Source organism: Carica papaya, chromosome 8 (assembly GCF_054855325.1).
Source record: "Carica papaya isolate Zhongbai chromosome 8, ASM5485532v1, whole genome shotgun sequence".
Classification (NCBI taxonomy): Eukaryota; Viridiplantae; Streptophyta; class Magnoliopsida; order Brassicales; family Caricaceae; genus Carica; species Carica papaya.
In genome coordinates, this window is record NC_142316.1 from 19,010,195 (window position 1) to 19,029,195 (window position 19,001).

At 46.5% G+C, this 19,001-nt stretch overlaps 3 non-coding genes and 32 pseudogenes across 3 annotated transcripts; all 35 read right to left on the reverse strand.

Moving 5' to 3' along the window:
• Positions 1–251: 251 nt before the first annotated feature.
• LOC148248651 (5S ribosomal RNA) lies at positions 252–370 on the reverse strand (annotated as a pseudogene).
• A 205-nt stretch (positions 371–575) lies between these two features.
• Positions 576–694, reverse strand: LOC148248652 (5S ribosomal RNA; annotated as a pseudogene).
• A 563-nt stretch (positions 695–1,257) lies between these two features.
• Positions 1,258–1,376, reverse strand: LOC148248653 (5S ribosomal RNA; annotated as a pseudogene).
• Positions 1,377–1,584: 208 nt separating this feature from the next.
• LOC148248654 (5S ribosomal RNA) lies at positions 1,585–1,703 on the reverse strand (annotated as a pseudogene).
• Positions 1,704–1,907: 204 nt separating this feature from the next.
• Positions 1,908–2,025, reverse strand: LOC148248655 (5S ribosomal RNA; annotated as a pseudogene).
• Positions 2,026–2,231: 206 nt separating this feature from the next.
• On the reverse strand, positions 2,232–2,350 carry LOC148248656 (5S ribosomal RNA; annotated as a pseudogene).
• A 561-nt stretch (positions 2,351–2,911) lies between these two features.
• LOC148248657 (5S ribosomal RNA) lies at positions 2,912–3,030 on the reverse strand (annotated as a pseudogene).
• A 209-nt stretch (positions 3,031–3,239) lies between these two features.
• Positions 3,240–3,358, reverse strand: LOC148248658 (5S ribosomal RNA; annotated as a pseudogene).
• Positions 3,359–3,561: 203 nt separating this feature from the next.
• On the reverse strand, positions 3,562–3,680 carry LOC148248659 (5S ribosomal RNA; annotated as a pseudogene).
• A 205-nt stretch (positions 3,681–3,885) lies between these two features.
• Positions 3,886–4,004, reverse strand: LOC148248660 (5S ribosomal RNA; annotated as a pseudogene).
• A 562-nt stretch (positions 4,005–4,566) lies between these two features.
• LOC148248661 (5S ribosomal RNA) lies at positions 4,567–4,685 on the reverse strand (annotated as a pseudogene).
• A 209-nt stretch (positions 4,686–4,894) lies between these two features.
• On the reverse strand, positions 4,895–5,013 carry LOC148248662 (5S ribosomal RNA; annotated as a pseudogene).
• Positions 5,014–5,897: 884 nt separating this feature from the next.
• Positions 5,898–6,016, reverse strand: LOC148248663 (5S ribosomal RNA; annotated as a pseudogene).
• Positions 6,017–6,220: 204 nt separating this feature from the next.
• Positions 6,221–6,339, reverse strand: LOC148248664 (5S ribosomal RNA; annotated as a pseudogene).
• A 562-nt stretch (positions 6,340–6,901) lies between these two features.
• On the reverse strand, positions 6,902–7,020 carry LOC148248665 (5S ribosomal RNA; annotated as a pseudogene).
• Positions 7,021–7,902: 882 nt separating this feature from the next.
• LOC148248666 (5S ribosomal RNA) lies at positions 7,903–8,021 on the reverse strand (annotated as a pseudogene).
• Positions 8,022–8,226: 205 nt separating this feature from the next.
• LOC148248667 (5S ribosomal RNA) lies at positions 8,227–8,345 on the reverse strand (annotated as a pseudogene).
• Positions 8,346–8,903: 558 nt separating this feature from the next.
• LOC148248668 (5S ribosomal RNA) lies at positions 8,904–9,022 on the reverse strand (annotated as a pseudogene).
• A 562-nt stretch (positions 9,023–9,584) lies between these two features.
• Positions 9,585–9,703, reverse strand: LOC148248669 (5S ribosomal RNA; annotated as a pseudogene).
• Positions 9,704–9,907: 204 nt separating this feature from the next.
• On the reverse strand, positions 9,908–10,026 carry LOC148248670 (5S ribosomal RNA; annotated as a pseudogene).
• A 561-nt stretch (positions 10,027–10,587) lies between these two features.
• On the reverse strand, positions 10,588–10,706 carry LOC148248671 (5S ribosomal RNA). Its single transcript, XR_015815205.1, has one exon. It is a non-coding gene; the product is annotated as a 5S ribosomal RNA (ribosomal RNA).
• A 204-nt stretch (positions 10,707–10,910) lies between these two features.
• On the reverse strand, positions 10,911–11,029 carry LOC148248672 (5S ribosomal RNA; annotated as a pseudogene).
• A 563-nt stretch (positions 11,030–11,592) lies between these two features.
• LOC148248673 (5S ribosomal RNA) lies at positions 11,593–11,710 on the reverse strand (annotated as a pseudogene).
• Positions 11,711–11,919: 209 nt separating this feature from the next.
• LOC148248674 (5S ribosomal RNA) lies at positions 11,920–12,038 on the reverse strand (annotated as a pseudogene).
• A 561-nt stretch (positions 12,039–12,599) lies between these two features.
• LOC148248675 (5S ribosomal RNA) lies at positions 12,600–12,718 on the reverse strand (annotated as a pseudogene).
• A 563-nt stretch (positions 12,719–13,281) lies between these two features.
• LOC148248676 (5S ribosomal RNA) lies at positions 13,282–13,400 on the reverse strand (annotated as a pseudogene).
• Positions 13,401–13,961: 561 nt separating this feature from the next.
• Positions 13,962–14,080, reverse strand: LOC148248677 (5S ribosomal RNA; annotated as a pseudogene).
• A 239-nt stretch (positions 14,081–14,319) lies between these two features.
• LOC148248678 (5S ribosomal RNA) lies at positions 14,320–14,438 on the reverse strand (annotated as a pseudogene).
• Positions 14,439–14,971: 533 nt separating this feature from the next.
• On the reverse strand, positions 14,972–15,090 carry LOC148248679 (5S ribosomal RNA; annotated as a pseudogene).
• Positions 15,091–15,294: 204 nt separating this feature from the next.
• LOC148248680 (5S ribosomal RNA) lies at positions 15,295–15,413 on the reverse strand (annotated as a pseudogene).
• A 558-nt stretch (positions 15,414–15,971) lies between these two features.
• On the reverse strand, positions 15,972–16,090 carry LOC148248681 (5S ribosomal RNA). The gene has a single exon (XR_015814541.1). It is a non-coding gene; the product is annotated as a 5S ribosomal RNA (ribosomal RNA).
• A 560-nt stretch (positions 16,091–16,650) lies between these two features.
• Positions 16,651–16,769, reverse strand: LOC148248682 (5S ribosomal RNA). Its single transcript, XR_015814559.1, has one exon. It is a non-coding gene; the product is annotated as a 5S ribosomal RNA (ribosomal RNA).
• A 915-nt stretch (positions 16,770–17,684) lies between these two features.
• Positions 17,685–17,803, reverse strand: LOC148248683 (5S ribosomal RNA; annotated as a pseudogene).
• A 563-nt stretch (positions 17,804–18,366) lies between these two features.
• On the reverse strand, positions 18,367–18,485 carry LOC148248684 (5S ribosomal RNA; annotated as a pseudogene).
• Positions 18,486–18,694: 209 nt separating this feature from the next.
• LOC148248685 (5S ribosomal RNA) lies at positions 18,695–18,813 on the reverse strand (annotated as a pseudogene).
• Positions 18,814–19,001: the final 188 nt, after the last annotated feature.

Below are 19,001 nucleotides of genomic sequence, written 5' to 3' on the forward strand. Positions count from 1 at the left end.
AGTTCTGATAGAATCCGTTGCATTAGTGCTGGTATGATCCCTCATGTTTCATTCTGCACTGCAAATACATACACTCTTTCTCCTCCCATCCCCCCTCCCGTCATTTGTTTCCTTGTGCGTGCACTATGCATCTCTCTTTCTCGTTCTAATTTCAAGTAATATGCCCCGGCACCGTGACTCACCTTTGCAAATGTACCAGCGGTTTATAATTCCAATCGCGCGTAACGTCGAACAACCCATCCGAAAAAAAATTGGTGCAACACGAGGGCTTCCCAAGTGGTCACCCATGCTAGTACTACTCTCGCCCAAGCACCCTTACCTACGGAGTTCTGATAGAATCCGTTGCATTAGTGCTGGTATGATCGCACCTGTTTTATTTCGTGCAGAAAATACATACACTCCTTCTCCTTCCCTCCCCCTCCCATCAATTGTTTCCTTGTGCGTTCACACTGCACCTCTCTTTCTCGTTCTAATATCGATTAAAATGCCCCTGCTTCCTGACTCACATTTGCGTATAAACCAGTGGACCCTAGTTACAATCGCGCGTAACGTCAAATGACCCGTCTGAAAAAAAATTGGCGCGACACGAGGACTTCCCAAGAGGTCACCCATCCGAGTACTACTCTCGCCCAAGCACACTTAACTGCGGAGTTCTGATGGGATCCGGTGCATTACTGCTGGAATGATTGGACCTGTTTAATTTCCCACTGCAAATACAAAAACTCATTCCCTTTTCGTCCCCCTCTGGTCATTTGTTTCCTTGTGCATGCGCTCTACAGCTCCCGTTCTCGTTCTAATATCAAGTAAAATACTACAGTGCCGTGACTCACATTTGCGAATAAACCTGAGGACCATAATTCAAGTCGCGCGTAATGTCAAAAGAATTATCTGCAAAAAAATGGGTGCAACACGAGAACTTCCTAAGAAAATGGGTGAAATATAAGGACTTCGCAGGAGGTCACCCATCCTAGTGCTACTCTCGCCCAAACACCCTTAACTTGCGGAGTTCTGATAGAATCCGTTGCATTGGTGCTGGTATGATTGCTCACGTTTCATTCTGCGCTGCAAATACATAAACTTTTTCTCCCTCCATCCCCCCTCCCGTCATTTGTTTCCTTGTGCGTGCACTCTGCATCTCTCCTTCTCGTTCTAATATCGATTAAAATGCCCCTGCTTCTTGACTCACATTTGCGTATAAACCAGTGGACCATAGTTCCAGTCGCGCGTAAAGTCGAACGACCCGTCTGAAAAAAAAAATTAGTGCGACACGAGGACTTTGCAAGAGGTCACCCATCCGAGTACTACTCTCCCCCAAGCACACTTAACTGCGAAGTTCTGATGGGATCCGGTGCATTAGTACTGGTTTGATCGCACCCGTTTATGTTTGCGCTGCAAATACATAAACTACTTCTCCGTTCTTCTCCCTCCCGTCATTTGTTTTCTTGTGCGTGCGCACTGCACCTCTTGTTCTCATTCAAATATCAAGTAAAATGCTACAGCGCCATGACTCACATTTGCGAATAAATCTGCGGACCATAATTAAAGTCGCGCGTAACGTCGAACGGCACATCTGAAAAAAGAAAATGGGTGCAACACGAGAACTTCCCAGGAGGTAACCCATCATTGTACTACTTTCGCCAAAGCACACTTAACTACGGAGTTCTGATGGGATCCGGTTCATATGTGCTGGTGTGACCGCACCTGTTTAATTTCGTGCTGAAAATACATACACTCCTTCTTCCCTCTCCCCCTCCCATCATTTGTTTCCTTGTGCGTTCACACTGCACCTCTCCTTCTCGTTCTAATATCGATTAAAATGCCCCTGATTCTTGACTCACATTTGCGTATAAACCAGCGGACCATAGTTCTAGTCGCGCGTAACGTAGAACGACCCGTCTGAAAAAAAATTGTCGCGATACGTGGACTTCCCAAAAGGTCACCCATCCGAGTACTATTCTCTCCCAAGCACACTTAACTGCAGAGTTCTGATGGGATCCGGTGCATTAGTGCTGGTATGATGCCACTTGTTTAATTTTGCGCTTCAAATACCTACATTCCTTTTCTTTTCTTCCTCATCCCGTCATTTGTTTCCTTGTGCGTGCGCACTGTACCTCCCGTACTCGTTCTAATATCAAGTAAAATGCCACGGCGCCGTGACTCACATTTGCGAATAAACCTGCGGACCATAAATCAAGTCGCGCATAACGTCGAAAGAATCATCTGCATAAAGACGGGTGCAAAACGAGGGCTTCCCAAGTGGTCACCCATTCGAGTACTACTCTCGCCCAAGCACACTTAACTGCAGAGTTCTGATGGGATCCGGAGCTTTAGTGCTGGTATGATCGCACCTGTTTAATTTCGCGCTGCAAATACATAAACTTCTTCTCCTTTCTTCCCCCTCCCGTCATTTGTTTCCTTGTGCGTGCGCACTGTACCTCCCGTGCTCGTTCTAATATCAAGTAAAATGCTACGGTGCCGTCACTCACATTTGCGAATAAACCTAAGGACCATAATTCAAGTCGCGCGTATCGTCGAAAGAATCATCTGCAAAAAAATGGGTGCAACACGAGGACTTCCTAAGAAAATGGGTGTAATATAAGGACTTCGCAGGAGGTCACCCATCTTAGTGCTACTCTCGCCCATGCACCCTTAACTTGCGGAGTTCTGATAGAATCCGTTGCATTGGTGCTGGTATGATTCCTCATGTTTCATTCTGCGCTGCAAATACATACACTTTTTCTCCCTCCACCCCCCCTCTCGTCATTTGTTTCCTTGTGCGTCCACTCTGCATCTCTCTTTCTCGTTCTAATATCGATTAAAATGCCCCTCCTTCTTGACTCACATTGCGTATAAACTAGTGGACCCTAGTTCCAGTCGCGTGTAACGTCGAACGACCCGTTTGAAAAAAAAATTAGTGCGACACGAGGACTTCCCAGGAGGTCTCCAATCCGAGTACTACTCACGCCCAAGCACACTTAACTGCTTAGTTCTGATGGGATCCGGTGCATTAGTGCTGGTATGATCGCACCTGTTTAATTTCGCGCTGTAAATACATAAACTCCTTATCCTTTCTTCCCCTTCCCGTCATTTGTTTCCTTGTGCGTGCGCACTATACCTGTCTTTCTCGTTCAAATATCACGTAAAATGCCACGGCGCCGTGACTCACATTTGCGAATAAATCTGCGGACCATAATTAAAGTCGCGCGTAACGTCGAACGGCACATCTGAAAAAAAGAAAATTGGTGCAACACGAGAACTTCCCATGAGGTAACCCATCATTGTACTACTTTCGCAAAAGCACACTTAACTGCGGAGTTCTGATGGGATGCGGTGCATTTGTGCTGGTGTGACCGCACCTGTTTAATTTCGTGCTGAAAATACATACACTCCTTTTTCCCTCCCCCCTGCCATCATTTGTTTCCTTGTGCGTTCACTCTGCACCTCTCATTCTCGTTCTAATATCGATTAAAATTCCCTTGCTTCTTGACTCACATTTGCGTATAAACCAGCGGAACATAGTTCCAGTCGCGCGTAACGTCGAACGACCCGTCTGAAAAAAAATTGGTGCGACACGAGGACTTCCCAGGAGGTCACCCATCCGAGTACTACTCACGCCCAAGCACACTTAACTGCGGAGTTCTGATGGGATAAGGTGCATTAGTGCTGGTAAGATCGCACCTTTTTCATTTCGTGCTGAAAATACATACACTCCTTCTCCTTCCCTCCCCCTCCTCTCAATTGTTTCCTTGTGCGTTCACACTGCACCTCTCCTTCTTGTTCTAATATCAATTAAAATGCCCCTACTTCTTGACTCAAAATTGCGTATAAACCAGCGGACCCCAGTTCCAGTCGCGCGTAACGTCGAACGACCCGTCTGAAAAAAAATTGGTGCGACACGAGGACTTCCCAGGAGGTCACCCATCCGAGAACTACTCTCGCCCAAGCACACTGAACTGCGGAGTTCTGATGGGATCTGGTGCATCAGTACTGGTATGATCGCACCCATTTAATTTTGCGCTGTAAATACATAAACTCCTTCTCCTTTCTTCCCCATCCTGTCATTTGTTTCCTTGTGCGTGCGCACTGCACCTCCCGTGCTCGTTCTAATATCAAGTAAAATGCTACGATGCCGTGACTCACATTTGCGAATAAACCTGAGGACCATAATTTAAGTCGCGCGTATCGTCGAAAGAATCATCTGCAAAAAAATGGGTGCAACACGAGGACTTCCTGAGAAAATGGGTGAAATATAAGGACTTCGCATGAGGTCACCCATCCTAGAGCTACTCTCACCCAAGCACCCTTAACTTGCGGAGTTCTGATAGAATCCGTTGCATTGGTGCTGGTATGATTGCTCATGTTTCATTCTGCGCTGCAAATACATACACTTTTTCTCCCTCCATCCCCCCTCCCGTCATTTGTTTCCTTGTGCGTGCACTCTGCATCTCTCCTTCTCGTTCTAATATCGATTAAAATGCCCTTGCTTCTTGACTCACATTTGCGTATGAACCAGGGGACCCTAGTTCCAGTCGCGCGTAACGTCCAATGACCCGTCTAAAAAAAAAATTAGTGCGACACGAGAACTTCCCAGGAGGTCACCCATCCGAGTACTACTCTCGCCCAAGCACACTTAACTACTGAGCACTGATGGGATCCGGTGCATTAGTGCTGGTATGATCGCACCTGTTTAATTTCGCGCTGCAATTACATAAACTCCTTCTCCTTTCTTCCCCCTCCCGTCATTTGTTTCCTTGTGCGTGCGAACTGCACCTCTCGTTCTCGTTCAAATATCAAGTAAAATGCCACGGCGCCGTGACTCACATTTGCGAATAAATCTGCGGTCCATAATTAAAGTCCCGCGTAACGTCGAACGTCATATCTGAAAAAAAGAAAATGGGTGCAACACGAGAACTTCCCAGGAGTTAACCCATCATTGTACTACTTTCGCCAAAGCACACTTAACTGCGGAGTTCTGATGGGATCCGGTGCATTAGTGCTGGTGTGACAGCACCTGTTTAATTTTGTGCTGAAAATACATACACTCCTTCTTCCCTCCCCACCCTCCCATCATTTGTTTCCTTGTGCGTTCACACTGCACCTCTCCTTCTCGTTCGAATATCAATTAAAATGCCCATGATTCTTGACTCACATTTGCGTATAAACCAGCGGACCATAGTTCCAGTCGCGCGTAACGTCGAACGACCAATCTGAAAAAAAATTGTTGCGATACGAGGACTTCCCAAGAAGTCACCCATCCGAGTACTACTCTCGCCGAAGCACACTTAACTGCAGAGTTCTGATGGGATCCAGTGCATTAGTGCTGGCATGATGCCACTTGTTCAATTTTGCACTTCAAATACATACACTCCTTCTCTTTTCTTCCTCCTCCCGTCATTTGTTTCCTTGTGCGTGCGCACTGCACCTCCCGTACTCGTTCTAATATCAAGTAAAATGCCACGGCGCCGTGACTCACATTTGCATATAAACCTGCGGACCATAAATCAAGTCGCGTGTAACATCGAAAGAATCATCTGCAGAAAGATGGGTTCAACACGAAGACCTCCCAAGAAAATTGATGAAATATAAGGACTTCGCAGAAGGTCACCCATCCGAGTACTTTTCTCGCCCAAGCACCCTTAACTGCGGAGGTCTGATAGAATCCGTTGCATTAGTGCTGGTATGATCCCTCATGTTTCATTCTGCATTGCAAATACATACACTATTTCTCCTCCCATCCCCCCTCCCGTCATTTGTTTCCTTGTGCGTGCACTCTGCATCTCTTTTTCTCGTTCTAATATCAAGTAATATGCCCCGGCACCGTGACTCACCTTTGTAAATGAACCAGAAGTTTATAATTCCATTCGCGCATAACGTCGAACAACCCATCCGAGAAAAAAAAGGTATAACACGAGGGCTTCCCAAGTGGTCACCCATCCGAGTACTACTCTCGCCCAAGCACACCTAACTGCGGAGTTCTTATGGGATCCGGGGCTTTAATGCTTGTATGATCGCACCTGTTTAATTCCGCGCTGCAAGTACATACACTCATTCTCTTTTCTTCCCCCTCCGTCATTTGTTTCCTTGTGCGTTCACACTTCATGTCTCCTTCTCGTTCTAATATCGATTAAAATGCCCCTGCTTCTTGACTCACATTTGCGTATAAACCAGCGGACCCTAGTTCCAGACGCGCGTAACGTCGAACGACCCGTCTGAAAAAAAATTGGAGCGACATGAGGACTTCCCAGGAGGTCACCCATCCGAGTACTAATCTCACCCATGCACACTTAACTGCGGAGTTTTGATGGGATCCGGTGCATTAGTGCTGGTATGATAGCACCTATTTAATTTCGCGCTGCAAATACATAAACTCATTCTCCTTTCTTCCCCCTCCCGTCATTTGTTTCCTTGTGCGTGCGCACTGCACCTCCCGTTCTCGTTCTAAAATCAAGTAAAATGCTACAGCGCCGTGACTCACATTTGCGAATAAACCTGAGGACCATAATTCAAGTCGCGCGTAACGTCGAAAGAATCATCTGCAAAAAAATGGGTGTAACACGAGGACTTCACAAGAAAATGGGTGAAATATAAGGACTTAGAAGGAGGTAACCCATGCTAGTACTACTCTCGCCCAAGCACCTTTACCTACAGAGTTCTGATAGAATCCATTGCATTAGTGTGGTATGATCGCACCTGTTTCATTTCGCGCTGAAAATACATACACTCATTCTCCTTCCCTCCCCATCCCATCAATTGTTTCCTTGTGCATTCACACTGCACCTCTCGTTCTCGTTCAAATATCAAGTAAAATGCCACGGCGCCGTGACTCACATTTGCGAATAAATCTAAGAACCATAATTAAAATCGCGCGTAACGTCGAACGGCACATCTGAAAAAAAGAAAATGGGTGCAACACGAGAACTTCCCTGGAGGTAACCCATCATTGTACTATTTTCGCCAAAACACACTTAACTGCGGAGTTCTGATGGGATCCGGTGCATTTGTGCTGGTGTGACCGCACCTATTTAATTTCGTGCGAAAAATACATACACTCCTTCTTCCCTCCCCCCTCCGATCATTTTTTTCCTTGTGCATTCACACTGCACCTCTCCTTCTCGTTCTAATATCGATGAAAATGCCCCTGATTCTTGACTCACATTTGCGTATAAACCAGCGGACCATAGTTCCAGTCGCGCGTAACGTCGAACGACCCATCTGAAAAAAACTTGTTGCGATACGAGGACTTCCCAAGAGGTCACCCATCCGAGTGCTACTCTCGCCCAAGCACACTTAACTGCAGAGTTTTGATGGGATCCAGTGCAGTAGTGCTGGTATGATGCCACTTGTTTAACTTTGCGCTTCAAATACATACACTCATTCTTTTTTCTTCCTCATCCCGTCATTTGTTTCCTTGTGCGTGCGCAATGCACCTCCTGTACTCGTTCTAATATCAAGTAAAATGTCACGGCGCCGTGACTCACATTTGAGAATAAATCTGCGGACCATAAATCAAGTCGCGCGTAACGTCGAAAGAATCATCTGCAAAAAGATGGGTGCAACACGAGGACCTGCCAAGAAAATGGGTGAAATATAAGGACTTCGCAGGAGGTTACCCATCCGAGTACTTTTCTCGCCCAAGCACCCTTAACTGCGGAGTTCTGATAGAATCCGTTGCATTAGTGCTGGTATGATCCCTCATGTTTCATTCTGCACTATAAATACATACACTCTTTCTCCTTCCATCCCCCCTCCCATCATTTGTTTCCTTGTGCGTGCCCTCTGCATCTCTCTTTCTCGTTCTAATATCAAGTAATATGCCCCGGCAACGTGACTCACCTTTGCAAATGAACCAACGGCTTATAATTCCATTCGCGCGTAACGTCGAACAATCCATCCAAAAAAAAATTGGTGCAACACGAGGGCTTCCCAAGTTGTCACCCATCCGAGTACTACTCTCGCCCAAGCACACTTAACTGCGGAGTTCTGATGGGATCCGGAGCTTTAGTGCTGGTATGATCGCACCTGTTTAATTTTGCGCTGCAAATACATACACTCCTTCTCCTTTCTTCCCCCTCCCGTCATTTGTTTCCTTGTGCGTTCACATTTTACCTCTCATTCTCGTTCTAATATCGATTAAAATGCCCCTGCTTCTTGACTTATATTTGCGTATAAACCAGCGGACCCTAGTTCCAGACGCGCGTAACGTCGAACGACCTGTCTGAAAAAAAATTGGTGCGACACGAGGCCTTCCCAGGAGGTCACCCATCCGAGTACTAATCTCGCCCAAGCACACTTCACTGCGGAGTTCTGATAATATCCGGTACATTAGTGCTGGTATGATCGAACCTGTTTAATTTTGCGCTGCAAATACATAAACTCATTCCCCTTTCTACCCCTCCCGTCATTTGTTTCCTTGTGCGTGCGCACTGCACCTCCCGTTCTCGTTCTAATATCAAGTAAAATGCTACCGCGCCGTGACTCACATTTGCGAATAAACCTGAGGACCATAATTCAAGTCGCGCGTAACGTCGAAAGAATCATCTGCAAAAAAATGGGTGCAACACGAGGACTTCACAAGAAAATGGGTGAAATATAAGGATTTCGCAGGAGGTAACCCATGCTAGTACTACTCTCGCCCAAGCAATCTTGCCTACGGAGTTCTGATAGAATCCGTTGCATTAGTGCTGGTATGATCGCACCTGTTTCATTTCGTGCTGAAAATACATACACTCCTTCTCCTTCCCTCCCCCTCCCATCAATTGTTTCCTTGTGCATTCACACTGCACCTCTCCTTCTCGTTCTAATATCGATTAAAATGCCCCTGCTTCTTGACTCACATTTGCAGATAAACCAGCGGACCCTAGTTCCAGTCACGCGTAACGTCGAACGACCCGTCTAAAAAAAAATTGGTGCGACACGAGGACTTACCAGGAGGTCACCCATATGAGTACTACTCTCGCCCAAGCACACTTAACTGCGGAGTTCTGACGGGATCCGGTGCATTAGTGCTGGTATTATCGCACCCATTTAATTCCGCGCTGCAAATACATAAACTCATTCCCCTTTCTTCCCCCTCCCATCATTTGTTTACTTGTGCGTGCGCACTACACCTCCCGTTCTCGTTCTAATATCAAGTAAAATACTACAGCGCCATGACTCACATCTACGAATAAACCATAGGACCATAATTCAAGTCGCGCGTTACGTCAAAAGAATCATCTGCAAAAAAATGGGTACAACACGAGGACTTCACAAGAAAATGGGTGAAATATAAGGACTTCGCAGGAGGTAACCCATGCTAGTACTACTCTCGCCGAAGCACCTTTACCTACGGAGTTCTGATAGAATCCGTTGCATTAGTGCGGGTATGATCGCACCTGTTTCATTTCGCGCTGCATATACATACACTCCTTCTCCTTTCTTCGCCCTCCCGTCATTTATTTCCTTGTGCGTGCGCACTGCACCTCTTGTACTTGTTCAAATATCAAGTAAAATGCCACGGCGCCGTGACTCACATTTGCGAATAAATCTGCGGACCATAATTCAAGTCGCGCGTAACGTCGAACGACACATCTGAAAAAAAAAAATGGGTGCAACACGAGAACTTCCCAGGAGGTAACCCATCATTGTACTACTTTCGCCAAAGCACACTTAACTGCGGAGTTCTGATGGGATCCGGTGCATTTGTGCTAGTGTGACCGCACCTGTTTAATTTCGTGCTGAAAATACATACACTCCTTCTTCCCTCCCCCCCTCCCATCATTTGTTTCCTTGTGCGTTCACACTGCACCTCTCCTTCTCGTTCTAATATCGATTAAAATGCCCCTGATTCTTGACTCACATTTTCGTATAAACCAGCGGACCATAGTTTCAGTCGCGCGTAACGTCGAACGACCCGTCTGAAAAAAAATTGGTGCGACACGAGGACTTCCCAGGTGGTCACCAATCCGAGAACTACTCTCGCCCAAGCACACTTAACTGTAGATTTCTGATGGGATCCAGTGCATTAGTGCTGGTATGATCGCACCCGTTTAATTCCGCGCTGCAAATACATAAACTCCTTCTCCTTTCTTCCCCCTCCCGTCATTTGTTTCCTTGTGCGTGCGCATTGCACCTCCCGTGCTCGTTCTAATATCAATTAAAATACCATGGTGCCGTGACTCACATTTGCGAATAAACCTGCGGACCATAAATCAAGTCGCGCGTAACTTCGAAAGAATCATCTGCAAAAAGATGGGTGCAACACGAGGACCTCCCAAGAAAATGGGTGAAATATAAGGACTTCGCAGGAGGTCACCCATCCGAGTACTTTTCTCGCCCAAGCACCCTTAACTGCGGAGTTCTGATAGAATCCGTTGCATTAGTGCTGGTATGATCCCTCATGTTTCATTCTGCACTGCAAATACATACACTCTTTCTCCTCCCATCCCCCCTCCGATCATTTGTTTCCTTGTGCGTGCACTCTGCATCTTTCTTTCTCGATCTAATATCAAGTAATATGCCCCGGCACCGTGACTCACCTTTGCAAATGAACCAGCGGTTTATAATTCCATTCGCGCGTAACGTCGAACAACCCATCTGAAAAAAAAATTGGTGCAACACGAGGGCTTCCCAAGTGGTCACCCTTTCGAGTACTACTCCCGCCCAAGCACACTTAACTGCGGAGTTCTGATGGGATCCGGAGCTTTAGTGCTGGTATGATCGCACCTGTTAATTTCACGCTGCAAATACATACACTCCTTCTACTTTCTTCCCCCTCCCGTCATTTGTTTCCTTGTGCGTTCACACACTACCTCTCATTCTCGTTATAATATCGATTAAAATGCCCCTGCTTCTTGACTCACATTTGCGTATAAACCAGCGGACCCTAGTTCCAGTCGCGCGTAACGTCGAACGACCCGTCTGAAAAAAAATTGTTGCGACACGAGGACTTCCCAGGAGGTCACCCATCCGAGTACTACTCTCGCCCAAGCACACTTAACTGCGGAGTTCTGATTGGATCCGGTGCATTAGTGTTGGTATGATCGCACCCGGTTAATTCCGCGCTGCAAATACATAAACTCCTTTCCCTTTCTTCCTCCTCCCGTCATTTATTTCCTTGTGCGTGCGCACTGCACCTCCCGTGCTCGTTCTAATATCAAGTAAAATGCTACGGTGCCGTGACTCACATTTGCGAATAAACCTGAGGACCATAATTCAAGTCGCGCGTATCGTCGAAAGAATCATCTGCAAAAAAATGGGTGCAACACGAGAACTTCCTAAGAAAATGGGTGAATTATAAGGACTTTGCAGGAGGTCACCCATCCTAGTGCTACACTCGCCCAAGCACCTTTAACTTGCAGAGTTCTGATAGAATCCGTTGCATTGGTGCTGGTATGATTGCTCATGTTTCATTCTGCGCTGCAAATACATACACTTTTTCTCCCTCCATCCCCCCTCCCGTCATTTGTTTCCTTGTGCGTGCACACTGCTTCTCTCCTTCTCGTTCTAATATCGATTAAAATACCCCTGCTTCTTGACTCACATTTGCGTATAAACTAGTGGACCCTAGTTCCAGTCGCGCGTAACGTCGAACAACCCGTCTGAAAAAAAAAATTAGTACGACACGAGGCCTGTCAAGAGGTCACCCATCCGAGTACTACTCTCGCCCAAGCACACTTAACTGTGGAGTTCTGATGGGATCCGCTGCATTTGTGCTGGTATGATCGCACCTGTTTAATTTTGCGCAGCAAATACATAAACTCCTTCTCCTATCTTCCCCCTCCCGTCATTTGTTTCCTTGTGCGTACGCACTGCACCTCTCGTTCTCGTTTAAATATCAAGTAAAATGCCACGGCGCCGTGACTTAAATTTACGAATAAATCTGCGGACCATAATTAAAGTCGTGCGTAACGTCGAACGGCACATCTGAAAAAAAGAAAATGGGTGTAACACGAGAACTTCCCAGGAGGTAACCCATCATTGTACTACTTTCGCCAAAGCACACTTAACTGCGGAGTTCTGATGAGATCCGGTGCATTTGTGCTGGTATGATCTCACCCGTTTAATTCCACGCTGCAAATACATAAACTCCTTCTCCTTTCTTCCGTCTCCCGTCATTTGTTTCCTTGTGCGCGCGCACTACACCTCTCGTGCTCGTTCTAATATCAAGTAAAATGCTACGGTGCTGTGACTCACATTTGCGAATAAACCTGAGGACCATAATTCAAGTCGCGCGTATCGTCGAAAGAATCATCTGCAAAAAAATGGGTGCAACACGAGGACTTCCTAAGAAAATGGGTGAAATATAAGGACTACGCAGGAGGTCACCCATCCTAGTGCTACTATCGCCCAAGCACCCTTAACTTGCGGAGTTCTGATAGAATCCGTTGCGTTGGTGCTGGTATGATTGCTCATGTTTCATTATGCGCTGCAAATACATACACTTTTTCTCCCTCCATCCCCCCTCCCGTCATTTGTTTCCTTGTGCGTCCACTCTGCTTCTCCCCTTCTCATTCTAATATCGATTAAAATGCCCCTGCTTCTTTACTCACATTTGCGTATAAACCAGCGGACCCTAGTTCCAGTCGCGCGTAACATCGAACGACCCGTCTGAAAAAAAATTGGTGCGACACGAGGACTTCCCAGGAGGTCACCCATCCGAGTACTACTTTCGCCCAAGCACACATAACTGCGGAGTTCTGATGGGATCCGGTGCATTAGTGCTGGTATGATCGCACCCGTTTAATTCAACGCTGCAAATACATAAACTCCTTCTCCTTTCTTCCCCCTCCCGTCATTTGTTTCCTTGTGCGTGTGCACTGCACCTCTCGTTCTCGTTCAAATATCAAGTAAAATGCCATGGTGCCGTGACTCTCATTTGCGAATAAATCTGCGGACCATAATTAAAGTCGCGGGTAACGTCGAACGGCACATCTGAAAAAAAGAAGATGGGTGCAACACGAGGACTTCACAAGAAAATGGGTGAAATATAGGGACTTCGCAGGAGGTAACCCATGCTAGTACTACTCTCGCCCAAGCACCCTTACCTACGGAGTTCTGATAGAATCCGTTGCATTAGTGCTGGTATGATCGCACCTGTTTCATTTCGTGCTGAAAATACATACACTCCTTCTCCTTCCCTCCCCCTCCCATCAATTGTTTCCTTGTGTGTTCACACTGCACCTCTCCATCTCGTTCTAATATCGATTAAAATGCCCCTGCTTCTTGACTCACAATTGCGTATAAACCAGCGGACCCCATTTCCAGTCGCGCGTAACGTCGAACGACCCGTCTTAAAAAAAATTAGTGCGACACGAGGATTTCCCAGGAGGTCACCCATGAGAGTACTACTCTCGCCCAAGCACACTTAACTGCGAAGTTCTGATGGGATCCGGTGCATTAATGCTGGTATGATCGCACCCGTTTAATTTCGAGCTGCAAATACATAAACTCATTCTCCTTTCTTCCCCCTCCCGTCATTTGTTTCCTTGTGCGTGCGCACTGCACCTTCCGTGCTCGTTCTAATATCAAGTAAAATGCTACGGTGCCGTGACTCACATTTGCGAATAATCCTGAGGACTATAATTCAAGTCGCGCGTATCGTCGAAACAATCATCTGCAAAAAAATGGGTGCAACACGAGGACTTCCTAAGAAAATTGGTGAAATATAAGGACTACGCAGGAGGTCACCCATCCTAGTGCTACTCTCGCCCAAGCACCCTTAACTTGCGGAGTTCTGATAGAATCCGTTGCATTGGTGCTGGTATGATCGCTCATGTTTCATTATGCGCTGCAAATACATATACTTTTTCTCCCTCCATCCCCCCTCACGTCATTTGTTTCCTTGTGCGTGCACTCTGCATCTCTCCTTCTCGTTCTAATATTGATTAAAATGCCTCTGCTTCTTGACTCACATTTGCGTATAAACCAGCGGACCCTAGTTCCAGTCGCGCGTAATGTCGAACGACCCGTCTGAAAAAAAATTGGTGCGACACATGGACTTCCCAGGAGGTCACCCATCCGAGTACTACTCTCGCCCAAGCACACATAACTGTGGAGTTCTGATGGGATCCGGTGCATTAGTGCTGGTATGATCGCACCCGTTTAATTCAACGCTGCAAATACATAAACTCCTTCTCCTTTCTTCCCCCTCCCGTCATTTGTTTTCTTGTGCGTGCGCACTGCACCTCTCGTTCTCGTTCAAATATCAAGTAAAATGCCACGGTGCCGTGACTCTCATTTGCGAATAAATCGGCGGACCATAATTAAAGTCGCGCGTAACGTCGAACGGCACATCTGAAAAAAAGAAGATGGGTGCAACACGAGGACTTCACAAGAAAATGGGTGAAATATAAGGACTTCCCAGGAGGTAACCCATGCTAGTACTACTCTCGCCCAAGCACCCTTACCTACGGAGTTCTGATAGAATCCGTTGCATTAGTGCTGGTATGATCGCACCTGTTTCATTTCGTGCTGAAAATACATGCACTCCTTCTCCTTCCCTCCCCCTCCCATCAATTGTTTCCTTGTGCGTGCACTCTGCATCTCTCATTCTCGTTTTAATATCGATTAAAATGCCCCTGCTTCTTGACTCACATTTGCGTATAAACCAGCGGACCCTAGTTCCAGTCACGAGTAACGTCGAACGACCCGTCTGGAAAAAAATTAGTGCGGCACGAGGACTTCTCAAGATGTCACCCATCCGAGTAATGCTCTCTCCCAAGCACACTTAACTGCGAAGTTTTGATGGGATCCGGTGCACTAGTACTGGTATGATCGCACATGTTTAATTTCGCACTGCAAATACATAAACTCCTTCTCCTTTCTTCCCACTCCCTTCATTTGTTTCCTTGTGCGTGCGCACTGCACCTCTCGTTCTCGTTCAAATATCAAGTAAAATGCCACGGCGCCGTGACTCACATTTGCGAATAAATCTGCGAACCATAATTAAAGTCGCGCGTAACGTCGAACGGCACATCTGAAAAAAAGAAAATGGGTGCAACACCAGAACTTCCGAGGAGGTAACCCATCATTGTACTACTTTCGCCAAAGCACACTTAACTGCGGAGTTCTGATGGGATCTGGTGCATTTGTGCTGGTGTGACCGCACCTGTTTCATTTCGTGCTGAAAATACAAACACTCCTTCTTCCCTCCCCCCCTCCCATCTTTTGTTTCCTTGTGCATTCACACTGCACCTCTCCTTCTCGTTCTAATATCGATTAAAAAGTCCCTGATTCATGACTCACATTTGCGTATAAACAAGCGGACCATAGTTCCAGTCGCGCGTAACGTCGAACGACCCATCTAAAAAAAAATTGTTGCGATACGAGGACTTCCCAAGAGGTCACCCATCCGAGAACTATTTTCTCCCAAGCACGCTTAACGGCAGAGTTCTGATGGGATCCAGTGCATTAGTGCTGGTATAATCACACCTGTTTAATTTTGCGCTGCAAATACATAAACTCCTTCTCTTTTCTTCCCCATCCCGTCATTTGTTTCCTTGTGCGTGCGAACTGCACCTCCCGTAGTCGTTCTAATATCAAGTAAAATGCCACGGCGCCGTGACTCACATTTGCGAATAAACCTGCAGACCATAAATCAAGTCGCGTGTAACGTCGAAAGAATCATCTACAAAAAGATGGGTGCAACACGAGGACTTCACAAGAAAATGGGTGAAATATAAGGACTTCGCAGGAGGTAACCCATGCTAGTACTACTCTCGCCCAAGCACCCTTACCTATGGAGTTCTGATAGAATCCGATGCATTAGTGCTAGTATAATCGCACCTGTTTCATTTCGTGCTGAAAATACATACACTCCTTCTTCCCTCCCCCCCTCCCATCATTTGTTTCCTTGTGCGTTCACACTGCACCTCTCCTTCTCGTTCTAATATCGATTAAAATAACTCTGATTCTTGACTGACATTTGCGTATAAACCAGCGGACCATAGTTCCAGTCGTGCGTAACGTCGAACGACCCGTCTGAAAAAAAATTTGTGCAACACAAGGACTTCCCAGGAGGTCACCCATCCGAGTACTACTCTCGCCCAAGCACACTTAACTGCGGAGTTCGGATGGGATCCGGTGCATTAGTGCTGGTATGATCGCACCCGTTTAATTTCGCGCTGCAAATACATAAACTCCTTCTCCTTTCTTCTCCCTCCCGTCATTTGTTTCCTTGTGCGTGCGCACTGCACCTCCCGTGCTCGTTCTAATGTCAAGTAAAATACTACGGTGTCGTGACTCAAATTTGCGAATAAACCTGAGGACCATAATTCAAGTCGCGCGTAACGTCGAAAGAATCATCTGCAAAAAAATGAGTGCAATACGAGGACTTCACAAGAAAATGGGTGAAATATAAGGACTTCGCAGGAGGTAACCCTTGCTAGTACTACTTTCACCCAAGCACCCTTACCTACGGGGCTCTGATAGAATCCGTTGCATTAGTGCTGGTATGATCGCACTTGTTTCATTTCGTGCTGAAAATACATACACTCCTTCTCCTTCCCTCCCCCTCCCATCAATTGTTTCCTTGTGCGTTCACACTACACCTCTCCTTCTCGTTCTAATATCGATTAAAATGCCTCTTTTTCTTGACTCACATTTGCGTATAAACCAGCGGGCCCCCAGTTCCAGTCGCGCATAACGTCGAACGACCCGTCTGAAAAAAAATTGGTGCGACACGAGGACTTCCCAGGAGGTCACCCATCCGAGTACTACTCTCGCCCAAGCAAACTTAACTGCGGAGTTCTGATGGGATCCGGTGCATTAGTGCTGGTATGATCGCACCCGTTTAATTTCGCGCCGCAAATACATAAACTCCTTCTCCTTTCTTCCCCCTCCCGTCATTTGTTTCCTTGTGCGTGCACACTGCACCTCCCGTGCTCGTTCTAATATCAAGAAAAATGCTACGGTGCCGTGACTCACATTTGCGAATAAACCTAAGGACCATAATTCAACTCGCGCATATCGTCGAAAGAATTATTTGTCAAAAAATGGGTGCAACAAGATGACTTCCTAAGAAAATGGGTGAAATATAAGGACTTCGCAGGAGGTCACCCATCCTAGTGCTACTCTCGCCCATGCACCCTTAACTTGCGGAGTTCTGATAGAATCCGTTGCATTGGAGCTGGTATGATTGCTCATGTTTCATTCTGCGCTGAAAATACATACACTTTTTCTCCCTCCATCCCCCCTCCCGTCATTTGTTTCCTTGTGCGTGCGCACTGCACCTCCCGTTATCGTTCTAATATCAAGTAAAATGCTACAGCGCCGTGACTCACATTTGCGAATAAACCTGAGGACCATAATTCAAGTCGCGCATAACGTCGAAAGAATCATCTGTAAAAAAATGTGTGCAACACGAGGTCTTCACAAGAAAATGGGTGAAATATAAGGACTTCGCAGGAGGTAACCCTTGCAAGTACTACTTTCGCCCAAGCACCCTTACCTACGGAGTTCTGATAGAATCCGTTGCATTAGTGCTGGTATGATCGCACCTGTTTCATTTCGTGCTGAAAATACATACACTCCTTCACCTTCCCTTCCCCTCCCATCAATTGTTTCCTTGTGCGTTCACTCTGCACCTCTCATTCTCGTTCTAATATCGATTAAAATGCCCCTGCTTCTTGACTCACATTTGCGTATAAACCAGCGGACCCTAGTTCCAGTCGCGCGTAACGTCGAACGACCCGTCTAAAAAAAAATTTGTGCGACACGAGGACTTCCCAAGAGGTCACCCATCCGAGTACTACTCTCGCCCAAGCACACTTAACTGCGGAGTTCTGATGGGATCCAGTGCATTAATGCTGGTATGATCGCACCTGTTTAATTTTGCGCTGCAAATACATAAACTCATTCCCCTTTCTTCCCCTCTCCCGTCATTTGTTTCCTTGTGCGTGCGCACTGCACCTCCCGTTCTCGTTCTAATATCAAGTAAAATTCTACGGTGCCGTGACTCACATTTGCGAATAAACCTGAGGGCCATAATTCAAGTCGCGCGTATCGTCGAAAGAATCATCTGTAAAAAAATGGGTGCAACACGAGGACTTCCTAAGAAAATAGGTAAAATATAAGGACTTCATAGGAAGTCACCCATCCTAGTGCTACTCTCGCCCAAGAACCTTTAACTTGCGGAGTTCTAATAGAATCCGTTGCGTTGGTGCTGGTATGATTGCTCATGTTTCATTCTGCGCTGCAAATACATATACTTTTTCTACCTCCATCCCCCCTCCCGTCATTTGTTTCCTTGTGCGTGCACTCTGCATCTCTCTTTCTCGTTCTAATATCGATTCAAATGCTCCTGCTTCTTGACTCACATTTGCGTATAAACTAGTGGACCCTTGTTCCAGTCGCGCGTAACGTCGAACGACCCGTCTGAAAAAAAAATTAGTGCGACACGAGGACTTCCCAAGAGGTAACCCATTCGAGTAATACTCTCGCCCAAGCACACTTAACTGCGGAGTTCTGATGGGATCCGGTGCATTAGTGCTGGTATGATCGAACCTGTTTAATTTCGCGCTGCAAATACATAAACTCCTTCTCCTTTATTCCCCCTCCCGTCATTCGTTTCCTTGTGCGTGCGCACTGCACCTCTCGTTCTCGCTCAAATATCAAGTAAAATGCCACGGCGCCGTGACTCACATTTGCGAATAAATCTGCGGACCATAATTAAGGTCGCGCATAAGGTCGAACGGCACAACTGAAAAAAAGAAAATGGGTGCAACACGAGAACTTCCCAGGAGGTAACCCATCATTGTACTGCTTTCGCCAAAGCACACTTAACTGCGGAGTTCTGATGGGATCCGGTGCATTTGTGCTGGTGTGACCGCACCTGTTTAATTTTGTGCTGAAAATACATACACTCCTTCTTCCCTCCCCCCCTCCCATCATTTGTTTCCTTGTGCGTTCACACTGCACCTCTCCTTCTCGTTCTAATATCGATTAAAATGCCCCTGATTCTAGACTCACATTTGCGTATAAACCAGCGGACCATAGTTCCAGTCGCGCGTAACGTCGAACGA